Source organism: Bos indicus, chromosome 5, assembly GCF_029378745.1.
Source record: "Bos indicus isolate NIAB-ARS_2022 breed Sahiwal x Tharparkar chromosome 5, NIAB-ARS_B.indTharparkar_mat_pri_1.0, whole genome shotgun sequence".
Taxonomy (NCBI): domain Eukaryota; kingdom Metazoa; phylum Chordata; class Mammalia; order Artiodactyla; family Bovidae; genus Bos; species Bos indicus.
In genome coordinates this window covers 91829082-91852732 of record NC_091764.1, presented here as the reverse complement: position 1 = coordinate 91852732, position 23651 = coordinate 91829082, and the positions used below count along the sequence as shown (strand labels likewise).

General features: G+C 36.2%; 1 protein-coding gene across 3 annotated transcripts in view; it reads left to right on the top strand.

Annotated features, from left to right (window-relative positions):
- Positions 1–23651, top strand: part of PIK3C2G (phosphatidylinositol-4-phosphate 3-kinase catalytic subunit type 2 gamma) — a 644646-nt gene that overhangs the window by 165782 nt on the left and 455213 nt on the right. The window contains exon 1 of one of the 3 annotated variants that reach the window (XM_070788625.1): positions 762–11085. The exons of 1 other annotated variant lie outside the window; for it this stretch is intronic. The gene's annotated coding sequence lies outside the window, so the exon portion shown is untranslated. Of the gene's footprint in view, positions 1–761; positions 11086–23651 lie in introns of those variants that run through there. One more of the 3 variants, XM_070788623.1, reaches the window with a different exon arrangement.

Below are 23651 nucleotides of genomic sequence, written 5' to 3'. Positions count from 1 at the left end.
AGAATTTATTCAGTGATCAAAGGAAAACTATGTTTAGAATGTCAAAGACCATTAAAAATGTCAGCTAATAAGTTTTCTGTAAGAGTTGGAAGTTTTAGTCATAATCATTTGTATCCTAAGAGCTATATGTCTATTTGAGTATTGTTGTTTGCCAGTTGTTATAATAAGCCACAAATGGATCTCTAACATAGCTGTATGTGACCATAATATAGACTAATTAGCAAACATATTTTAAATACATCATGTAAAATATATTTAGTACATCACTTAATATCACAATGCATTATAGAAGTATACACACCACACTCATTTGTAAAGATTTGGGAGGATGTCTGCAAATTAAATCAGTAATTTATCTTAAGGAAAAAGATAGAGGGTACCCAAATTACATGTGATATTTGGCAATATTAACATCTTTACTAGGACTTCCCTGGTTGTCTACTATCTTCCAATGCAGGGGGTGTGGGTTCAACCCTGGTTGGGGAACTAAGATCTCACATGCCATGCAGCACAGAGAAAAAAGTAAATATATATATTATATAATATATAATATTATATAATATATATTTATATATATAAAACTCTACTAATAATCCATCTCTGAATATGATAAACTCTACTTTGCCTTAAAATAGAGTTGTTCCCAGAAAACGGATGCAAGAAACATTCAGATAGGTTCTATACAGGAACCTTGGGGCTGCTGCACTGGGATGACCCAGAGGGATGGTATGGGGAGGGAAGTGGGAGGGGGGTTCAGGATAGGGAACAGGTGTACACCCATGGTGGATTCATGTTGATGTATGGCAAAACCAATACAATATTGTAAAGTAAAAAAAATAAGATAAAAAAATAAAAGTTTAAAATACAAAAAAATAAAAAAGACTATGAGACGCAACTCATTCAAATATTAACATTTGGAATTAAGTGTACCAAATAGTAGACTCAAAGTTTTCGGACAAATATGGACACAGTTCAGTTCAGTTCAGTCACTCAGTCATGTCCGACTTTTTGTGACCCCATGAATCACAGCACGCCAGGCCTCCCTGTCCATCACCAACTCCCAGAGTTCACTCAGACTCACATCCATCGAGTCAGTGATGCCATCCAGCCATCTCATCCTCTGTCGTCCCCTTCTCCTCCTGCCCCCAATCCCTCCCAGCATCAGAGTCTTTTTCAATGAGTCAACTCTTCACATGAGGTGGCCAAAGTACTGGAGTCTCAGCTTTAGCATCATTCCTTCCAAAGAAATCCCAGGGCTGATCACCTTCAGAATGGATTGGTTGGATCTCCTTGCAGTCCAAGGGACTCTCAAGAGTTTTCTCCAACACCACAGTTCAAAAGCATCAATTCTTCAGCGCTCAGCCTTCTTCACAGTCCAACTCTCACATCCATACATGACCACAGGAAAAACCATAGCCTTGACTAGACGGACCTTTGTTGGCAAAGTAATGTCTCTGCTTTTTAATATGCTGGCTAGGTTGGTCGTAACTTTTCTTCCAAGGAATGAGCGTCTTTTAATTTCATGGCTGCAGTCACTATCTGCAGTAATTTTGGAGTCCCAAAAAATAAACTCTGTCACTGTTTCCACTGTTTTCCCATCTATTTGCCATTAAGTGACAGGACCGGATGCCGTGATCTTAGTTTTCTGTATGTTGAACTTTAAAGCCAACTTTTCCACTCTCCTCTTTCACTTTCATCAAGAGGCTCTTTAGTTCTTCACTTTCTGCCATAAGGGTGGTAATCCTTTGCATATCTGAGGTTATTGATATTTATCCCGGCAATCTTGATTCCAGCTTGTGCTTCATCCAATCCAGCATTTCTCATGATGTACTCTGCATATAAGTTAAATAAGCAGGGTGACAATATACAGCCTTGACAACTCCTTTTCCTATTTAGAGCCAGTCTGTTGTTCCATGTCCAGTTCTAACTGTTTAACAGTTTAACATACAGTGTGTACATTTATAAAGTGATGACATTAATTATATTAAAGAGTTATACTAAGAGTTAGGATCTTAAATACTCTTAAGTTGTATAATTTCTAGAGTTATTTTTTTCAAAAATTATTTTATTTGATCCTCAAACAACTGTAGAAGATTGATATGAAATGCATTATTCTTACTCTATCTTTAAAGAAAGGCAAATCAACCAAGATAAAATGTCAAAAAAAAGTAAGTAAAAATTAACCTGATATGGCATTTTCAATTCTGGCTACCATAATGTCCATCAGAATCACAATTCTGCTGCAAGTAACTATGAAACTGGACAAAATTGGAATACAGAGAACTCAGGGCTATGATCATTGAAGGAAAGAAAATAATATATAAAATGAGGTCTACATTCATCCTGGCTTTTTGCTGGGGATCACTTTCCAATTTAAGAAGTAGAGCCAAACACAGAACAATAATCTCCTTGAATAGAAGAAATAAAGATTGGAATTCTGGGCCACGGAGGTAGCTGTTATTTTCAGGGAAAGGGTACCAGAGAGAAGGTAGCTGGACAGAGAACTTCACAAATCTGAGTAAGTGTCCTCTTGAGTTTCTGTGCAAATTCTAAGCTGTTTGTACATGGAGAAGAGATTCCTAACAGACTGCTATTGTAGAGCTATAAACCCAACTGAGATTGGGCCTGGAAGTGATAGGATACATTGTGGATCTCATCAGCCTGAGGGGAGAGACTGTCAAACATGCCAGAAATTCAGATGAAACTCCAGAACTGCCAGAGCTTAGGAGCAGAGCTGGTCCATTTCATCAAACTGTACACTTAATACCTACACGTTTCACTGTATTTAAATTATGTCTCAAAAATTATATTAAATAAGGTAATATAGAAAGATATGGCAATTTTTAAAGTTTCTAAGAAGTTTTATGGGTTGGAAGAGGAATTTCCTGCATTACTGTATTAATTCTGGTTTCAGAAGGTAACAGAATGAATAAAGGAAAAATTGTAACTAAAAAAAATTCTCTTTCATGAATGCATGAAGTTAGTAGAAACAATACAATAAAATACAGGAAGGCCCAGAAGCAGGATCAAGATCTGTTAACAATGACTTCTTATAATTAACGTTTTGGTGCCTATTATGTTCAGAAAGCAAGAGGATGATAATAAAACACAGACTCTATAATAAAGAAGGAGAGTAAATATACATATATACCCATTATTATACAAGGCAGAGAGTAGTAAGTGCCTCCAAAGTTGATGATATGGGAGCAATGCAATTTCAGAAGAACAAGAGAGAAGGATTTTATTTAGAAGTTGTTATTTAGTTGCTCAGTTGTGTCTGACTCTGTGATGCCATGGACTGCAGTATACCAGGCTTCCCTGTCCTTCACTATCTCCTGGAGTTTGCTCAAATTCATGTCCACTGAGTTGGTGTTGCCATCCAACCATCTCATCCGTCAGGTCCCCCTCTCCACCTATGCTCAATCTTTCCCAGCATTAGGGTCTTTTCCAATGAGTTGGTTCTTCACATCAGGTGGCCAAAGTATTGGAGCTTCAGTTTCAGCTTCAGTTCTTCCAATGAATATTCTGGGTTTATTTTTAGGATTGACTGGTTTGATCTTCTTGCTGTCCAAAGGACTGTCAAGAGTCTTCTTCAAATGGGTAAAAATAGACTCATTAAGGAAATTAGCCACCCTGATGTCCATGGCCATTGTCCTCTGTAATTGTAGCACAATGATATCCTCCAAGGCCTGAAAGGATCCACAATATAACTTCAGTTTGATTCTTACTATCTCTTACATTCAAATTCTAGTTATCTACAATATGCTAAAATACAATCAGTAAGTAAAATTAGCCAAAACCAATCTGAAAACTTTAACTAATTTCCTTTCTTTTCAAATAAAAGTTTCAACAAATTTTCTCTTCTGGTCCCCTCTCCCCAGGCTTCACCCTTCAGCTTTGTTCTCACCCTGGCAGCCCCATAAGCCATAAGGCAATGAGAACTCTCTCACACACTCCAAGGAGACAAACCCCAGGAAGAAAGAAAAGTGCATATTAAGCTATTTGGTCTTGGATTAAGAAACACAATTTACTTTAAGTAAAGCAATTTACTTTAATTGACAAATTTGGGAATAGATATGTAATACGTGTTTTTTTCTTTAGTGTAAAGGAATTTTCTCATCATGTCATTATAAGCAGGAAAAAAAGCTGAATTCCTTTTAAAATCAATCCACTGTTTTTGTGCACTCTATACATACTCTGAATATTAACTTTACATTTGATGAGCCAAGATAATTTTTCAATTGTTATTGTTTTCTTATTTTCCAGAATGGATGTTAGACTTCATAAAACTCTCATTTCAAGTAGTCCCTATATGGACCATATTTCTCAGCTTTATACCACACTATGTGAAAAGCTGTAATAGTAACCTTTCATAGAATGTTTATCAGCATTAATTTAATGATTACTGGCATCAATAGTCAGTGGATGAATTTTTTATTGTAAATATTCTCTGGAGATAATTGTTTGAGAACAATTAAGTTTTTATTCTAAATTTATGGAACATGAATACTTCATACAATTTTTAATTTAAACATGCACTTGGAAATAGCCAGTTTGGATCTCTGATTCAATTTTTGTAAGTAATGTATTATGAATAAAATTTTAGGAAAAATAGTCATTTCAGTCTATGCATAGTGTGGTAGTTAAGGTGGTTTTAACATAAACTCTATAACAAAGACTCAAAATACAGCAGTATACACATGATAGTCCATTCTCTCTTGTGTTTTCTCACTCCTCTTTCCAGCTAAGGTAAGAATGATAATGGGCAATTCAGGTTTACCCATTGTCAGCAGAAGGTATCCACGTCCAAGGTGGCCACTCTGTTCATCGCTACTTTTCAGGTGTGCATCCGTGTGTGTGTGTGTGTGTGAAGGAGGAACAGAGAGGAAGGTGTACATGTCATCCTTTTAAGGGTGCAGCTGAAGAGAATCATATTTCTTTTCACATTTCATTGAGTAGAACTAACTAGTTACTTGCCCAAATCTCATTGAAATGGAGGCTGAGAAAGGTGGCTTTTGACTGGCTGGCCATTACTATAGGAGGGGAAAAAGACACTGGGACACAACTTGCAGCCTGCCGCCAAAGATCCAGGTGTGCACTTCTTCCCACTGACCTACCCTCCCTCTACACACATGTATACCCAATATAATACAGTCCCATTCCAAAAAAATGGAAGAGTGCAGTGTTGGAGATATAGTGGCAAGCACAGCTGCCTTCCAAAAAATGGAAGAATTGGAAAAGAAACAGCTGTCATTTTTCAAAGCAATGATCAAATCCTACTGCACAGGAATTATAAACATTCCCCATTCTGGTGCTAAAATAATTTCCTTGACTAGATCCTGATTATATTATCCAGAAGAAATCTCATTGTCCCTTGTGATTTACAGTTCCTGTTTTCTTTACTTTGAGATGTTGTTCTGTGTTCATTATTTCCATTACCATAATTACTGGTTTGCTTGTGATCATCCTGACTTACATGGACTGTCCTGGTGTCACATCAATATTGAATGAATGAATTCTTTGTTTTAAATGTGTGTCTCTTTCATTCTTGAAAATATCTGAATACCTTATAATTTCCTCCTTAAGAGAGAATTGGACTCTATTCTCTCCTTGCAGACTGTACAAATTTCTGGGTTATGTTCTTCAAGGCCAGCTGGGAGGCTTCAGGAGCTGCTTTAAAGGTCAAGCATACATTGGCTTCTGAAGATCGATACAATCCCTAAAAAACTCAGTATGCTTTTTTTCTACCAACAGTCAGATCCACAGGCAAATAATCATAACCAGAAATCTAATCGAGAAAAGCTTTCCAAGCTTGCAGGCTTTCCTCATATTTTCTGTTTTCTTTGTTCAGAATATTTTGGCTTCCCCTCAATTTAATGATGTCTACTTTGGTGCTCTATGAAAATATTAGTTGAGGCAAGAAAGCATCACCCTTAATCTAACCTTTGAAACTAGAATGGACCCCAATTAACTGAGAGGTTTTAATGGAAGCACTTGAGGACACCAGAGGTTATTTACCGTGAAAGCTGCTTCTTTAAAATTGCATCTTACAACCAGTCCAAGTACATCTTGTCAGAGAACTGTGCATGGCAAGAAAGAGCTAACACCCATAAACATTCTGAGTTTTTTTTTTTTTAATGTCCTGAGGTTTTCCAAGCAATTTACAGAGGCTGCATGTTCTTTTGGCAAGTAGTCTATCTTTATAAGGATTACAAGTGACAGTTTTGTCAAATGTTTTATGATGATATAAGAAGAATCACTGGCTTTTCAACCTGAAATAGTAGGGTTCTTGCCACCCAGTACCCAACTATTAGACCCATGCCTCATTTTTAAAATTACATTCGAATTCTACTTGTAGCAACCCAATTATGTTTTATTTAAGAATAAGATGTTATTTTTCAAAAGCAAGAGAGAGTCTAAAATCCAGCATTAAAGAAGGCTGAATGCTGAAGTAATGCTTTTGAACTGTGGTTTTGGAGAAGACTCTTGAGAGTACTTGGACTGCAAGATCAAACCAGTCAATTCTAAAGGAACACAATCTTGAATAATCACTGGAAGGACTGATGTCGAAGCTGAAGCTCCAATCTTTTGGCCACTGGAAATGACCCTGATGCTGGGAAAAACTGAGGGCAAGAGGAGAAGGAGGCGATAGAGGATGAGATGGTTGGATGGCATCACTGATTCAATGGACGTGAGTTTGAGCAAACTCTGGGAGATAGTGAAGGACAGGGAAGCCTGGCATGCTGCAGCCCATTGAGCCTCAAGATTCGGACATGACTTAGTGACTGAACACCAACAAAACAGGATAGAACTGTGTGTTTCATAAAATAATTCAGGTGTAGGTGGTTCACTATTGACTGCACACTATACTCTCATTATGTGGCTTCTGTCCCTGGACTCAGGGAAGATATTCAACCTTTGCCATCACATAGCAACTAGAAAGTATTAGAGTACAATATGCTCCACCCTTTTAAAGACAAAACCCAATAATACCAAATATAATACCTGTTTAAATTCTATTATCTGAAACTTAAGACACATTGTTATACCTCTCAATAAGAGAGGTTGAGCAAGGCAGTCTTTCATTATATAGACATGTGACCAGTTGAAACTATTATTAGAAAGAGGTTGACACCAGGTATTGGCAACTCACAGTCTGACATGCTGTTGTGTTCTTCAGAAACAAATCTAAATATTTAAAGCAAGAAAGAAAGATTTAATACAGAGAATAAAGTACTCTCAAAATTAATAGAAGAAAGAGCCAAAGTTGTGGGCTCTGGACTTGAACACAGCACTGTAGAACACAGCCAGGGAGTGAAGCTACCACAGGAATGGCTGAGTACAGACATTCCACTTTAAAAGCAATTCCATAATCAGAAAGCTGGGAACTAGCTGTCATCACTGCTTTTGCAACAGCTGCCTCTCAACATGGGAGGAAGTGGATAACATACACTGAAGTACTGCTTTAGAAACCAAGATCTTGCCTGCTAGTAGGGGAAAAAAAAAAAATCTAACAACACAACTATTCTTTGCTTCCACCTTCTAAAGTCTGTGCAAATACATTTTATTGGTAGAGTCTAATTCTCTTCCTGACTCTTTACTGCAAAGGCATAGGGGAAGTGTCACTTTAAGCTTTTCAGAATCTTCAGCCAGAAACACACAGGAAGAAGAAGGTTGGCATGGTGTTTAATGAGCCAATCTATAGCATCATCAGTGTTATTAATCAACAATAGGCACCTCAGCAAAGCAGATATTGTTGAAGTATCATTTTATTCAACTAAATACTCTAAGTGAACTTTTCATCTGTGTTTATGCCTTAGTAATTGAATTATCATTTAAAACAAAATAATTTTATTCACTTCACCAAAATAAGAGTCAAGAAACTCAGTTTGTATGAGATTTGGACACATCAATATCAATTTCTCCCTCCTTTAGACTTTAAACAAATACTATTTTTAAAGGTCTGAAAGTTCTGTCTCTATCGAGACTTCATATTCTATTAACTCACTTTTTTCCTTCTCCCAAACTACAGTGAATGAAAGAATAAGCAATTTACTTTTAATATAGTAGCAATACAGCTAGCACTTAATTTCAAAATAACTTGATCAAGATATTTCCCTTTATTTGTCAGTTTCCTGATATTTGAAATAAGAATAGGCAAATAACTTTATCTTATCTGCAACTGCCTTTAATTGTTTTTCAAAGAGGTGCTAACTAGGTTCAGGTCACTCAACTAGAAAATAAGGCAGGGGTAGAAAGTTGTACTGTCCCCTGCATGATAGCAGGGACCTTGCCTGTCTCATTGATCATAGTGGACCCAGAACCAAGTATTGCTAAACACCCACTAGAAAACCTTCTAAGAATTCTTCACTTAATAAGTAAGGCTGTAAAGAATCCGCCTGCAATGCAGGAGACCCCAGTTTGATTCCTGGGTCTGGAAGATCCTCTGGAGAAGTGATAGGCTACCCACTCCAGTACTCCTGGATTTCCTTGTGGCTCAGATGGTAAAGAACCCGCCTGCAATGCCGGAGACCTGGGTTCGATCCCTGGGTTGGGAAGATCCCCTGGAGAAGGGAAAGGCTACCCAACTCCAGTATTCTGGCCTGGAGAATTCCATGGACTATACAGCCCATGGGGTCACAAAGAGTCAGACATGACTGAGCAACTTTCACTTTTAAAACAGTTTATAAAAATAATATTGGAAGATAACGAAGGGTAAGGAAAATGCTGAGCATACACGAAACACACACAACCAGTCTCAAGGTTCTGGATCATAGCTCTTTGTAGTCAATTTTCAAGATGACTATTAAACTTTATCCTACTGGCAAGGTCACCGTTGAAGATTCTTTCTCAGGTCTGAGGCGAGATTGAAGGCTGAATAGCAAGGACATTTACAGAACTTACCTTGTGTGTTCTGTAAATGTGTGTTCTGAAAATTAAGTCATTTTGAACAAAAAGAAATTATCTTTAGAGTGGGGAAAACACATAAAAAATTAATCAGTTATATGTACTTGGACATTGACTTCTTAATCCAACAAGCAGGAAAGTTTTAGGAGGCTATTCACCAAGACACTTAAATCAAGTGTTTCTAACACCTTTCAGGGAGCTTCCCTGATAGCTCAGTTGGTAATGAATCTGCCTGCAAGGTGGGAGACCTGGGCTCACATCCCTGGGTTAGGAAGATCCCCTAGAGAAGGGAAAGGCTACCCACTCCAGTATTCTGGCCTGGACAATTTCATTTAATGTTGTCTCTTATAATGAATAGACAAAACAACTTACAGTAATACTAACAGAATATACACAAAATACACAGAAAAGGAAATAAACTGATCCCATAAAGCTTTCTTTTTTCCCTAAAAGATGTGTAATTTCCATTTTGAAGGCTGATCACTTTGTCTTAAATGCTTTGCCTGTAAAATTATGTTGAAGAGAAGGCTTTACTTGTTTAAGTAGTGGGCACAGAACAAAGTCATGAAAAAATAAACAGTAAAAATGGCATGGTTTTCCATCTGATTTTATTTTGACTTAAAAGTTCTACTCAAAAAGGGTTAGCATTATGTAAAGGAAATAGATGGTGTTGAAGGGCATATTCACAGAGGAAACAAAGCACAAGGTACATCTTGGTACCCTTTTCCTGTTAATAAATAACCAATATCAAACTGTGTTAACCTTAATCTTTCAGTTTTGCCAAGATTAGACTGTCCAAACAGCTGGACTTTTCAAATCAGTCCAGATCTCTTGGCTTTTCCTCCAAAATTCATGTCTACCATAAAAAAGAGATTTATAGGTATAAATATTTCCAATTTTTCAAGGATTTGTTTTCTTAAAAATTAGCAGTATATTTTAGGAGTTACTTTAAAGAGAAAGTAAATGTTGAGTATAAATGTACTGAGTAAAAATCACTACATGTAAAGTGGTTTTGAAGTCTCTCTACCTCTCCAGAGTCCCAAAGTTTAGAATTGCAATCTAGGCTATTATTAAAAAATAAAAATGAAAACATTTCCCTGTATCACCACCCTCTATTTCCACTTAAGCTTCTACTCTGTCTTTAACCTCACACAACCTGTGTTACTCTATAAGGAAAAGAATGCAAGAGGGATGTACAATTTTGTGACTTTCATTCTTCTAAATATCTTTTCATCAGGTTTTCTAATGTGAATGTAATTTTTAATTTTCTGTTGTCTATGCTTCCATTCAAGATATCAATCTTAGAAAAACACTAATATAAAATTAAAAGGATAAAAGAGAAAAGGATGAGGATCCTATAATATATTTTAGTTCCTAAAATTTTCCTCAATAAAGCAAACATACTCCTGACTGGACCTAGTTCCTGGATCCCACTAGATATGTTATGTGTTGACTCCAAATCTCCACACATTGTTCATTTTAAATAGCAATAAACCAAAAAAAAAAAGAAAGAAAACAACTATCCACATCTGCTTTCTGGCTAACTTTGTAAATATTCTTTTCTATTTCTTTTTCTTTCAAACATGATTAGATAATAAAATTATTTTTAAGTTGGAAATTTACTTTGGATCCTGAGGTTGAATTAAAAAAAGGAACATATTAAATCTTAATTAAAAAAAAACTTGACAGTTAATCTCATAGAATGCTTAGAGTAACATTTTCAAGGGCTCAACTCTGTTTCTGGGAATTGAAACCACCAGTGCCTCCGTCCCCATCCACTCCCACATTCAAATGCAGGATCACATGAGGGGAAATACTTTGAGGGGAAATAGGTTCACCTTATACACTTTTTTTCAAATAAGTACTTTGTTTGCATATTGCTATTTAATGTCTTCTGGCACAAATTCTGTTCAGCACGGAGAAGCTAATTCATTGTTAAGTGTTTGGCTTAACTCCTGTATTCATTATGTAAACTCCTTTTTTTTTTTTTCCACATAACCCTCCAAGGTTTGATGAAAAATAGATTCCTAAACATGTTCAACCTGTCAAACAGGAATAAAAGGTTCCAGTGGAAGCATAATGCTCCCTTGAAATAGGAGTGTTGTAGCTTGTTTGAGTGTATTTCACTCTTGGACAGAAATGAGATCATGTTTCATTTCAGGAAGATATATGTTTCAGGTAAGAGACTGAAACAAATCAACTTTCTATAGTTAACCGAATACATAGGAGAATATTTTAATTCAAATGTACTGTTAAAGACAAGTAGCTCTTTAACTATATTGTGAAATTAAATGGTAGATGAGTTTCAATTCTGAGTAGGTTTGTAAATATTCTCCAGAAGATATAGATCTTTCCTGAAAAACTGCACCTTGATGATCTCTTCTCTCCCTCTCTCCTTCCCTTTCTCCCTCTCTCCGAATGACCCCATAAATGACGCTGATACAATTTCTTTTGTTTCATCTCTTACCTGCTCAATTTCATGTCTGTCAAAGTCTTGAGCCAATTTCGGTCACGTCTGCTGGTAGATTCCTTCCTTGTGCACGTTTTCTTCAGTGTATTGAATCAGTGTCTGTGGTCTATAGACTGTGTGCTGATGATGACAGCGTAAAGAAACTCTTAATGAGGGGTGGATATTCTTAACATGTGGGCTCCAAATTAACAAGAGTTCCTGCTGCAGGAAGCAGCTGTTTTGTTTCTGTTCTGTCACTCCATGCTGGCTCCTACCCTGTTCTATTTATGTATTGGTAGTTCACTGAAGGCTGGTATGAACATGGTATAGTAACAAGTTATTCCCTCACATTCTTATCTGGCAATTATATTTCTGATACTTGAGTCTGATGATAGAAATGATATATCCCACTTAAAAATCATAATATGCATGTGATAGTGTTAAAATGCATTGTCGAATTGCAATATTGTATATCAAATAACAGAGAGAGGTTCAAGAGCATGTTGCCTACATTATAAATAACATCATCTATGTCATTAATCTGGAGAAAGAAATGATAACCCACTCCAGTATTTCACAGATAGAGGAGCCCGGCAGGCTCTAGTCCACAGGGTAACAAAGAGTCAGACACAACTGAGCACGCACATGCCACACACACATCATTAATAATATCAAGAGCTTGGATTTGAATCAAGGTTTTCTTACTCAGTCTCAGGGGTTCTTTCCATGGCATGTGACTTAACTTCATACATGTGTACCTGCCATTTGTACTATGTAGAAGGCAAGTCTGTGGAATGAGCCATAAGGAAAGAACATCATCTTGACTGATCTGGAAAAAGAATGACATAGCTTCACCCACTTCCTATGGAAAAGGACCATAGTAAGTAGGTGAGTTCACAGATGGAATTAACAAGCTCATATGTTGCCAGGGTGAAACTTCAGTCCCTGGTTTCATGGGTTTTCTGTCTGTCAGAGCTGAGATTCTTTGGTCATAAGGAAGTCTTCTTCAAGGAAGCAAAAAAGCAGTATAATTCTCTTGGAGCTTAGAAAAACTGATGCAATAGTCATTTTCTATCTAGAAAAGTACAGTATTGTATTTCTAACAATTATTACCTTTTTCTTTAAATGTATGATCTGATAAAGTGATACATAGGTAATCATAGCGGAAATGAACCACTAAAATTATTTATGCATAAATCAATTATAACTATCATAAATCAATTATAAGCCATTAATAATGCAGGAGACTTAAGATATGCAGGTTCAGTCTCTATGTCAGGAAGATCCCCTGGGGAAGGAAATGGCAACCCACTCCAATATTCTTGCCTGGAGAATTCCCATGAACTACAGTCTATGGGCTCACACAGAGTCAGACAACTGAAGCAATGTAGCACACGCATAGCCATTAGCAATAGTCCTTTTATGACGCTTTTCCATTTCAAGTTATTATCATTTATTTTTTTTTGTTGGATGGAATATTTTCAAGAATTATTTAGAGCTGCAGAATAAGCATGATGTGTATCTCTGAAATTCTCTTACACAAAATACTTCTTTTCTTGACAACTTTATTTCATATTTCTAAATGTCTTCCAACTTTATTGTGATTTTTTTTCTTGAGTTATTCAGAAATGCTTTTAAAGTTAAAAATGTGAGTTCTTTTGTAAACTGTCTTTCTTTTAACTAATATTTAACTACTTCAGAGTCAGAAAGATTAGTCTATGTAATACTGGCTTTGAGTTATGTTAAAAGTAGCTGAATATATGGTCAATTCTTTTAACTAATATTTAACTACTTCAGAGTCAGAAAGATTAGTCTATGTAATACTGACTTTGAGTTATGTTAAAAGTAGTTGAATATATGGTCAGTTTTCAAAAGTTATACATGCTTTCTTTAAAAACCTAGCTATCTATATCTGTACTTCTTCCTGGATATTATAAGGAACATTTAAAATTTAGGTAACCCAATCCAAATTTATACAGTCTTGCGGTCTAGTGTTTAATTATATCTATTTTGATCTTCCCTGGTGGCTCAGATGGTAAAGACTCTTCCTGCATGCAGGGGACCCAGGTTTGATCCCTGGGTCGGGAAGATCCCCTGGAGAAGGCAATGGCAATCTACCCCAGTATTCTTGCCTGGAGAATTCCATGGTCAGAGGAGCCTGGTGCACTACATTAGATGGGGTCACAAAGTGTCGTACATGGCTCAGTGACTAACACTAGTGTTTAATTAGATCTATTTTGATCTCTGTATTAGAAATCACTACTATGTATACAACCGTTAGTTTAGAATCTATATTCATCATTCCTTTCAGAAAACATGATCTTTTTTTTTTGCTGTATTTCTTGAAAGACATGCATATGTTCCTCATCCGATTTATTTTCCTGATCATACTAGCTTCCTGTTTTGTTGTGATATTTTTGCTTAGGTATCATTCTGATTACTTCTTACAAATGCACAACTTTGAATAGGAGTGATTTAAATATAATAATCTTTTTTCATGAAAAAAATGTATTCCCTTTTTCCCACTTTCTATTTATATAGGAACTCTGCAAGATGTTTACATTCTTTGTGCTTCCATTTCCTCTAAAATGAAGACAATAATAATGCCTACTCAAAAGACTCTCATAAGGCTCATATTTGTATGAGGATTAAAGGGGTTAAAAGTAGAGCATTTAGACTAATACCTAACACATTCTAAGTTAGCATTCTTCAATGTTTGCAAATGTAATTATTAAATTACATTTTTCTTCCTATTCAGCATTTCCCAGAACGTATGCTAAAGGACTATTTTCCAGAAAATATTAATGAGTGTGACTGGAAGAGGTGTGGCCATGTCTGGGTTTTCATCCTCCTCTGAACAGGACATAAAGTTAGGTTTGTGTTTCAGTCTGCACTAACCCTAGTACTTCATCCTCTGTCTACCTCTGACCCCTGTGACCAAGACCCAAGCCTGGTCAATCTAATCCCTGCTTCAAATGTTTAACCTGATGCCATTTGCTATGCAGAAAGTACATGTCTCCAGGAAGCCTCTATCCATATTCCCCATCCTGGAGGAAAAGTTCATTTGCTTAGAAAACACAGAAGCCAATATACTGAGAGAACCAAGGGAGAGAAAGAGAGGCTTAGTTGTGACTGTCCTCAATTCACATCACATTCCCTTCTGTATTGACTTCTGCCACTGTGACCAAGAGTCTTGACCAGAACAAAACTGTGCTTGAAAAGTATCCTGAGTAGTTTCAAAAGCATTGCAAATTCTAGCCCTTTACTGAAATTTTAAAAAAGTGAACTATGCTCTTGTGTGTGCTCAGTCATGTCTGAATCTTTGTGACTCCATGGACTGTATGTAGCCTGCCAGGATCCTCTGTCCATGGGATTCTCCAGGCAAGAATACTGTAATGGGTTGCCAATCCCTACTCCAATACTATGCTATCACAAAAGCCTCTATATACCTCTATAAGAATTTTATTTTAAAATTTTATTTAAAGAAAAAAGCATCCCTACCTTAACATAATAGCATTTCTCAAACATATCTGGACATTTTTTCTGACAACTTCTTGTAACAAATGACAAACCTGAGTCATAGAGAATAAATGTGTGCTTCATAGTAGTTTTGAAACCACTGATACAAGAGTCTCATGATTCCACATTATAGATCTTTACTCCCTATAGAATTTATTTTACAATTGTAATCCATACTTAATGGTGCTAAATTCTTTTTTATTCAAATAATTAACCAGGTGTTCCTGCCCCATCTAATTAGAGACCCAACATTTCCTTCATGTCATCAATTTTAAACTAAAATTGATATATACCAGGTTTTGTTCATGCATTTTCCCTTCTGCTTCCTTTTTGCCTAAGTCTAAATCCATTTAATTTCTACATTGTTTTAATCATTGAATCTTTAAAAGGTGTATTATTTTTCAAATCTCACCAATGATTTTTCTATCTTTTGCTATACTTGTACCAAAAGTACCATAGGATCAGCTTGTCAATTTCCTAATTAAGGGTTTTGAATTAATTTACAAATTCTTCCAAAGTTTATTTATATTTTTAAAATTTTAAACCTTCTCATGTTGAAATATTATGTCTCATTTATACTAAGGAGTTAATATAGTCTTCATACATAAACACATAATCTATGCATAAAAATACTATTCTCTTTTCTAGCAGTTATATCCTCATTGATCTTATTGCATTAAATAAAATTCCTAAAATAATTTGATATAAGGAATAATTATCCTATTCTTGATTTGAAAGAGAAAGCGTTTAAGTGTTTCTTCATTTAAAAAATTTGGCTGTTAGTGTGTGCAAAGTATTTTTTGCATTTTTAAAGTATGTTCTTTTTATTCATAGTACACCATTTAAAAAATCATGAATGGGTAAAGAAATTAAATCCAAAAAAGTTTTTTCTGCTATGATTTATTAATTATTTATTAGAAGACTCATTCTTGGAAAGATAAAAGGGAAAATCATATAAAATATAAATACAAGATTTAATAGGCTTCCCTGGTGTCTCAGACAGTAAAGAATCTGCCTGCAGTGCAGGAGATTTGGGTTCTATCCCTGGGTTGGAAAGATTACCTGCAGGAGGGCATGGCAACCCACTCCAGTATTCTTGCCTAGAGAATCCCAAGGACAGAGAAGCCTGGTGGGCTACAGTACATGGGGTTGCAAAGAGTCGGACACGACTGAGAGACTAAGCACAGAAAAATATTAATAAATTGAGTTGGTTACAAAATCCCAGAATTATCTATTAATTGACCTTTTTAAAAATATACACACAACACATTTTCTATATGCATAAATGTCCACATTTATTTTAAGGTCTTTAGAAACTGCAGCAAGATTATCTTGATGCATTTTTGCTTTATGTTCTATTTTCCTATCCTGCTTCATTTTGTGTTTGTGTATTTCTGTGTTTGAGCAACATACTTAGAAAAACTTTTAACCTTTCTCTGATACTTTTTGTTTCTGTTGCAAAAACCACACAACTGAAAATTACATATTTTAAATGTAATATGTTTTGCTTTTTAATGATAATACATTTATTTTTTAATAATAATTTTTTATTCCACATATCTGTACTTCTGTCATTAGAAATACCACTGAACTTACTTGCCTCATTCTAGCTTTCATTCTTAATACATACTTTTCCTATTTTCCTTATTATAGTGAAAATGCTATCAAATTTTTATTGTTCTGGTGGTTTGAAAATTATACACACTGCTCTTCAACTAATAATTCTGTGTGGCACATTACAGTTATATATGTGTACAAATAATTGTACATGAACTTATTATTTCTTAATCATTGGTAAAATGAAAATAGCATATTTTAATCTCCTTTCTTCTTTTAAGGCAGAAAGTTTAGCATGCCTTTCAGTTTTGAAATAAGTCTATGGTTTCTCACCTAACTTATTAATACCAAATAATTTCTGAGATTTATTTAAATCTCCAAATTTAATCTCTTATTACATTTAAAATTTTGTTTATAATTATTTAGACTAAGTCAACATTAACTGGTCTTTACTATCTACTCTTAGGTCTCTGATCCTGAGTTTTTATTTTGATTAAAATTTTGTCAACTAGTACACCTTTCTCCAGTACTCTTGCCTAGAAAATCTCATGGACCGAGGAGCCTGGTAGGCTGTGGTCCATGGGGTTGCTAAGAGTCGGACACAACTGAGCAACTTCACTTTCACTTTTCACTTTCATGCATTGGGGAATGGCAACCCACTCCAGTATTCTTGCCTGGAGAATCCCAGGGATGGGGGAGCCTGATGGGCTGCCGTCTCTGGGGTCGCACAGAGTCGGACACGACTGAAGCGACTTAGCAGCAGCAGCAGCAGTACACCTTTTCCATTAGAAGTGTATAAAGATTTCTGAGCACTTACATACATGCAAATATATGTTTTAACTATTTTCGCATATAAATGGCAAACTGAATGACATAAAACATAGTTACCCTCAACACTATGTAGCTGCTGTTCCCTTGTTTTAGGACAGCTAGTGTTTAAAGGTGAAGTCTATGCCTGGATGGTTAGATAGCTTCACTAACTCATAACAGACGTGAATCTGAGCAAACTCCAGCAGATAGTGAAGCACAAAGGAACACTGTAGGCTCCAGTCCATGGCGTTGGAAAGAGTCAGACATGACTTAGTGACTGAACAACAACAACAATGTCCAGATTAACTTTCTTCCCTCCTTCTCTTCCTTTTCCCCCTCCTCTTCCCCTTGTCCTTTAATAAGTTAAAATATTTTACATATATCCTCAGTTTTTCCTGGTTGTATGTGTGGCATACAAGTATTTAGGTTTGATATGCATATTCAGAGCTTTATTCAATTCAGTTAGATTTTTTTTTTTTGGCAATCTTCAATGTTACCTCTATTTCATCTCAATAATATGATGTTAGATATCTTTTCTCTGCCTTTTGCAATTGCAAGGGTACCTCTTATTCATTTCTATCACTAGCTCCTTTTCTTCTGTATTCATAGAGTGGTTCTCAAAGTTTATCTCAAAATTTCATTTTCTTCTTTGTCATTCTGCTTTTAATGAATATTTTAAATGTTTGAATATTTAGTTTCTTTGCATGTCAATAGTTTATTGTTTTGTTTTTAACATATCTCTTTTTTCCATTTTCCTCCATATCTTTCTTCTTCATTTTATTGTTACATTACTTAAAATTTTATTTTTATCTTATTTCATTTAACACATTTCTTAATTTTATAAAAAACAAAAAAGCTTACATTTTTATAAAATTTACTTAGGGATATTATAGCATATGGCTCAGTGGTCAAAAATCAGCCTCCAGTGCAGGAGACGTGGGTTTGATCCCTAGGTTGGGAAAATCTCTTGGTGGAGGAAACGGCTACTCACTCCAGTCCTCTTGCCTAGAGAATACCAGGAATAGAGGAGCCTGGTGGGCGCTTGATCCTTGGGTTGAGAAGATACCCTGGAGGAGGAAATGGCAACCCACTCCAGTATTCTTGCCCAGAGAATCCCAGGGATAGAGGAATCTGGCAGGGTACAGTCCATAGGGTCACAAAGAGTCAGACATGACTGAAGTGACTTAGCATGGCATGGCATTGTAGCATATATTTTTCAAAAATAACTTATCCTCTAGTCTCTGTTAGTCATTTTACTTCTAGCAGAATATTTTCATATCTTCTCTGTCGATGTTTTTCCAGTTACTCATCCTTGAGGAATAAAGATTCTTTGCACTGATTACTCATAAATAATGTTTGTAAAAACTCTCTTTGCTTTCTTGGTTGCTGTTAGAACACGTTTCTCAGATTTTCAACTATAGAAATGGTAAGTGTGAACAGACTTAGTTTAACTACTGGTCTCTGGCAGTCACTTGATTTCTCTAAATTCTGGACTTCATCAATCTTGCTATCACGATTGACTACTTTGAGAAGGTAAGCATTTTTCTAGGTAATTCTAATCAATGTATATATAGTTTTTATACCAGAAGTGGTCTACCTTTGTACTTTCTTATGACACTCTCTTTGCTCATATTCTCAGATTCAGCAAACCAAATGCTTAGCCACTGTAGACTCTGATTATTTTGTATTACTACAAATTTTAGCCTTAGAAAGCATGTAGAAAGGAGGTTGGTAAAGTGGTCCTGAGTACAGATACTCTTTTTTTGGTCAGTTTGGGAGAGTTGTTCAGACTTTGAATCTCCAAGTCAGGCAGCACTAGGGAAATTGGTCGTTTCTTTCCCATTAGTTAGACTGGTAGATTTATTCTCCTTCAGATAATAAAGCAAGCCATATTCTAAAGATAATTAAGAAAGTGCCAGTCAATTTTTTCCCTTCTACTTCAGATTGATCTACTTGGTCTCACATATGGTGAAAATCTGGGTAACCAAGTGAATGGTTGCAAGTCTTTGTTGCTGGTAATGCTGTTCGATGAATAGACTTTGTCTTTTTAGTTTTAAAAATATTTGATTAATTTTTTAAGTCACACACTACCAGCCAGATGCCACCCTAAAGAAAGTCAACTGGACTGATTTTTTAAATTTCTACATTCTTTCTTAGATTATTTTCCATTATAGGTTATTATGAGTTATTGAATATAGTTCCCTGTGCTATACAGTTGGTCCTTGTTTATCTATTTTATATATAGTATGTGTGTGTGTGTATATATATATATATATATATATAGTGTGTGTCCATCACCTTCCTCCCCCTTTGGTAACCATAAATTTGTTTTCTATGTCTGTGAGTCTATTTCTGCTTTGTAACTAAATTCATTTGTATCAATTTTTTTTTATTCCATATATAAGTGATGTCATGTGATTTGTCTTCTTCTGTCTCACTTACTTCACTTAGTATGAAAATCTTTAGATCCATCTATGTTGCTGGAGATAGTATCATTTTATTCTTTTTTATGGCTGAGTGAGAAGACTCTTCAGAGTCCCTTGGCCTGCAAGGAGATCCAACCAGTCCATTCTAAACAAGATCAGCTCTGGGATTTCTTTGGAAGGAATGATGCTAAAGCTGAAACTCCAGTACTCTGGCCACCTCATGCGAAGAGTTGATTCATTGGAAAAGACTCTGATGCTGGGAGGGATTGGGGGCAGGAGGAGAAGGGGACGACAGAGGATGAGATGGCTAGATGGCATCACTGACTCAATGGACGTGAGTCTGAGTGAACTCCGGGAGTTGGTGATGGACAGGGAGGCCTGTTGTGCTGCGATTCGTGGGGTCGAAAAGAGTCGGACACGACTGAACGACTGAAATGAACTGAACTGAACTGAACTGAATATCCCTTTGGGGCTTCCCTGGTGATTCAGCAGTAAAGAATCTCCCTGCCAATGTAGGAGATGGGGATGTGAGTTTGATACCTTAGTTGGGAAGATCCCATGGAGAAGGAAATGACAACCCACTCTGGTATTCTTGCTTGGGAAATTTCATGGACAGAGTGGTTTGACAGGCTATATGCCACAGGGTCTCAAAGAGTTGGACACAATTTAGTGACTAAACAACAATATTCCTTTGTGTGCATGTATGCATACACACACCACATTTTCTTGATCCATTCCTCTCTTGATGGACACTTAGGCTGCTTCCATGTCCTGGCTATTTTAAATTGTGTGGCTATGAACACTGGGGTGCCTGTATCTTTTCAAGTTAGAGTTTTTGTCTTTTTCTGGATATATGTCTATTAGTTGGATGACTGGATCATATGGTCATTCAATTTTTAGTTTTTTAAGGAACTTCCATATTGGTCTCCATAGAGGCTGTACCACAGATATATGTTTTAAATGATTAAAATAAAATATGGTTATTTTAACCATATGTATATATTAACATATATCTCAGAGGAATGCCTCATGTTATAGCTCTCTGTTGTGAATGGCACAATAAACAAGTCCTTAGAAGCATTAAAGGTAACAATATATTTATATTATCATATTATTATTGGTTTCTCCTACACTTGGCTTATAAAACATTTCTGAGATCTTTCTCTTAACTATTATTCAAATAAAATTCATCATGTGCTTTGCCGTGCTTAGTCGTTCAATCGTGTTTGACTCTTTGTGGCCCCATGGACTGTAGCCCACCAGGCTCCTCTGTTCATGGGAATCTCCAGGCAAGAATACTGGAGTGGGTTGCCATTTCCTTCTCCAATGCATCTTCCCATCCCAAGGATTGAACCCAGGTCCCCTGCATTGCAGGTGGGTTCTTTACAGTCTGAGCCACCACAGAAGCAAAAATTCATCATATCAATAATTTTGTCAAAGATTCAGTTAAAATTTAGTTTTCTTACATCTTGTGCTAATGATTACTAAGTATCAGTAGGTAGAAATCTCTTCAGTATCTATGATATTTTGAATATTTAATTCACCTGGAAGTTTAATTTACCCACTGAAAAACACAGACACGGTTCTAGCTATTAGAACAGTTGATGGGTACCACATGGTATGCATCCCTCCTCCTCCCCTTCTGCTGCATTCACACAGACTGCAGTAATGGAGCATCATTGCTTCCTGAGTTTTGTTCAGTCTCACAATTTTCAAACCATGTCCTGAAAAGCCACTACCATGTGATGAGATTTTATTTATGAGATAAAACTATTTACCACTTCAGTTTCAAGTCCTTATTAGGGTTCCCCCAAAGAAGAAACTGTTATTGACTTGCTTCTGCTACTTTCCATTCACAGCCAAAAGAAAAACCATTTGCATGTATAGAAAAAAATGTAAATTATATTAGTATATAATAATGAAGCTTAAGCTAGATGAGACAGCAAATATCATAATTTTTGCTTTTTTATATTTAAAATATTAAAAAACCTAGATTCAGGTTTAGGAAAAGGCAAAATAGAAAAACCTTATTTATTGGAGGTTATCGTAAAATAGATATTTGCTGTAGGTTCATCAAACATGCTTAACCCCTAGAATGGCCCTAAGGACTATTGTTGTTTTCCAAGAAAATATTAATATTTAAGGATTAAGTTCATGGGTCAGGTAAAACTTACAGTAGTCCAAATTATTTGGACCAAGATTCTGTGAAATGTGGCCTAATTATATGTGGCTCCCAGGTAGTTTCCCTGGCGGCTTTAACAGTAAAGAGTCTCTCTGCAATGCAAGAGTCCTGGGTTTGATCCCTGGGTTAGGAAGATCCCCTGGAGAAGGAAATGGCAACCACTCCAGGATTCTTGCCTGGAGAATCCCATGGACAGAGGCACTTGGTGAGCCCCAGTCCATGGGATCGCAAACAGTCAGACACGACTGACTGACTAACATTTCAGTTTCATTTTTTCATTTAGATGTGGCTCTGATGGTAAAGAATCTGCCTGCAATGTAGGAGACCCGGGTTCGATCCCTGTGTCAGGAAGACCCCCTGGAGAAGGGAATGGCTACTGACTCCAGGATTCTTGCCTGGAAAATACCATGGACAGAGGTGCCTGGCGGGCTATAGTCCATGCGGTCACAAAGAGTCTGACAGGACTGAGCGACCAACACTTTCACTTTCATACAACTGTTTATACTTTAGTTCTAAACAGTCTGAAAGAACAGAGAACAATCTATTGTTGGTATTTTATGATGAAAATATATAATGTTTTATATAGGTGGCTAGTGTGACTCAGAAACTGACCTTCAAAACTTTATTTGATTTTAATTAAAATGTAAATTAAAAAAAAAAAGAAAATATATAATGTTCCATAAATACAAATCCCTTTAAAGAATGGTTTTGTATTCTAAACATGTAACTTCAATATGCTTCAAGTTCTTTACTAAAAACATAGCAGTATTTGCCATTATTAAAAAAAATATTCATGATACTCCAATTAAAAAATAAATTTTAAAAATTAAACTAAAAATGTAAATTTAAAAATTTAATTAAAATTAAATTAAACAGATAATTTTAAGAACTGTGCTGTTTTTCATCATTCAGTCATGTCTGATTCCTTGAGATCCCATATAGCCTGCCAGGCTCCTCTGTCTCTGGTGGTTTTCAAGGCAAGAATACTGCAGTGGGTTGCCATGCCCTCTTCCAGGAACTCTTCCCAACCCATGGATCAAACACAGGTCTTCTTCATTGCAGGCAGATTCTTTACCACCTGAACCACCAGGGAAGCCAAATTTTAAGAACTGGAGTTGAATAATTAACTAATGTTTTGTATTCCATAATCCCTCAAAGTAAGAGGAGTAACAGAAATCCATACGTATAAAATATGTAGTGAGAGGTATTTCTTTGGTTGAGATTTAATCTGTGCAAGATGCACTGTTGATTTCTTAGCCTCTTCACTTCCTTTTCCAAAAAGTAACCCTGGCTCTCCAAGTACTCTGCTTCTTTGCAGTTCTGTGGAAGTTGTTCATTCTCCCATGGCCATTGTATCAAGAAGAGGAGATAAGTACAACCAGGATCCCGTAACATTTTGCTCTCCTACTAATGTCCCTTCTCTTACTGCCATCCCCTGACCTTGCTTTTCCACATCCATTAAAGACTTTTGCTCCTAATTGCAGCTGGTTCAGCATCTTCATTTTGCATTCTAACTTCAGGCTGTCCAGAGAACTTCAATTTCCTCCTTCATTTCTCTTTCTAGTAAAAGAATATCTGTGCTTCTTCTGGCCTCCTGGCAACACAGTAAGGAACTGCATTCCCCAGGCTTCCTTGCAGATATATATTGAGGCCAATGAAAGTGAGCAGAAGGGTTATGTGCAACTTCATAATAAGGTTCCTGAAAGGAAGTCACTTGCCTTTCACTGCTTTCTCTCTTATCAGGAACAAAAGTGGAGAAAATGAAGTGACAGTGGCTTACAGTTCCTCTTCCTACCTTCCA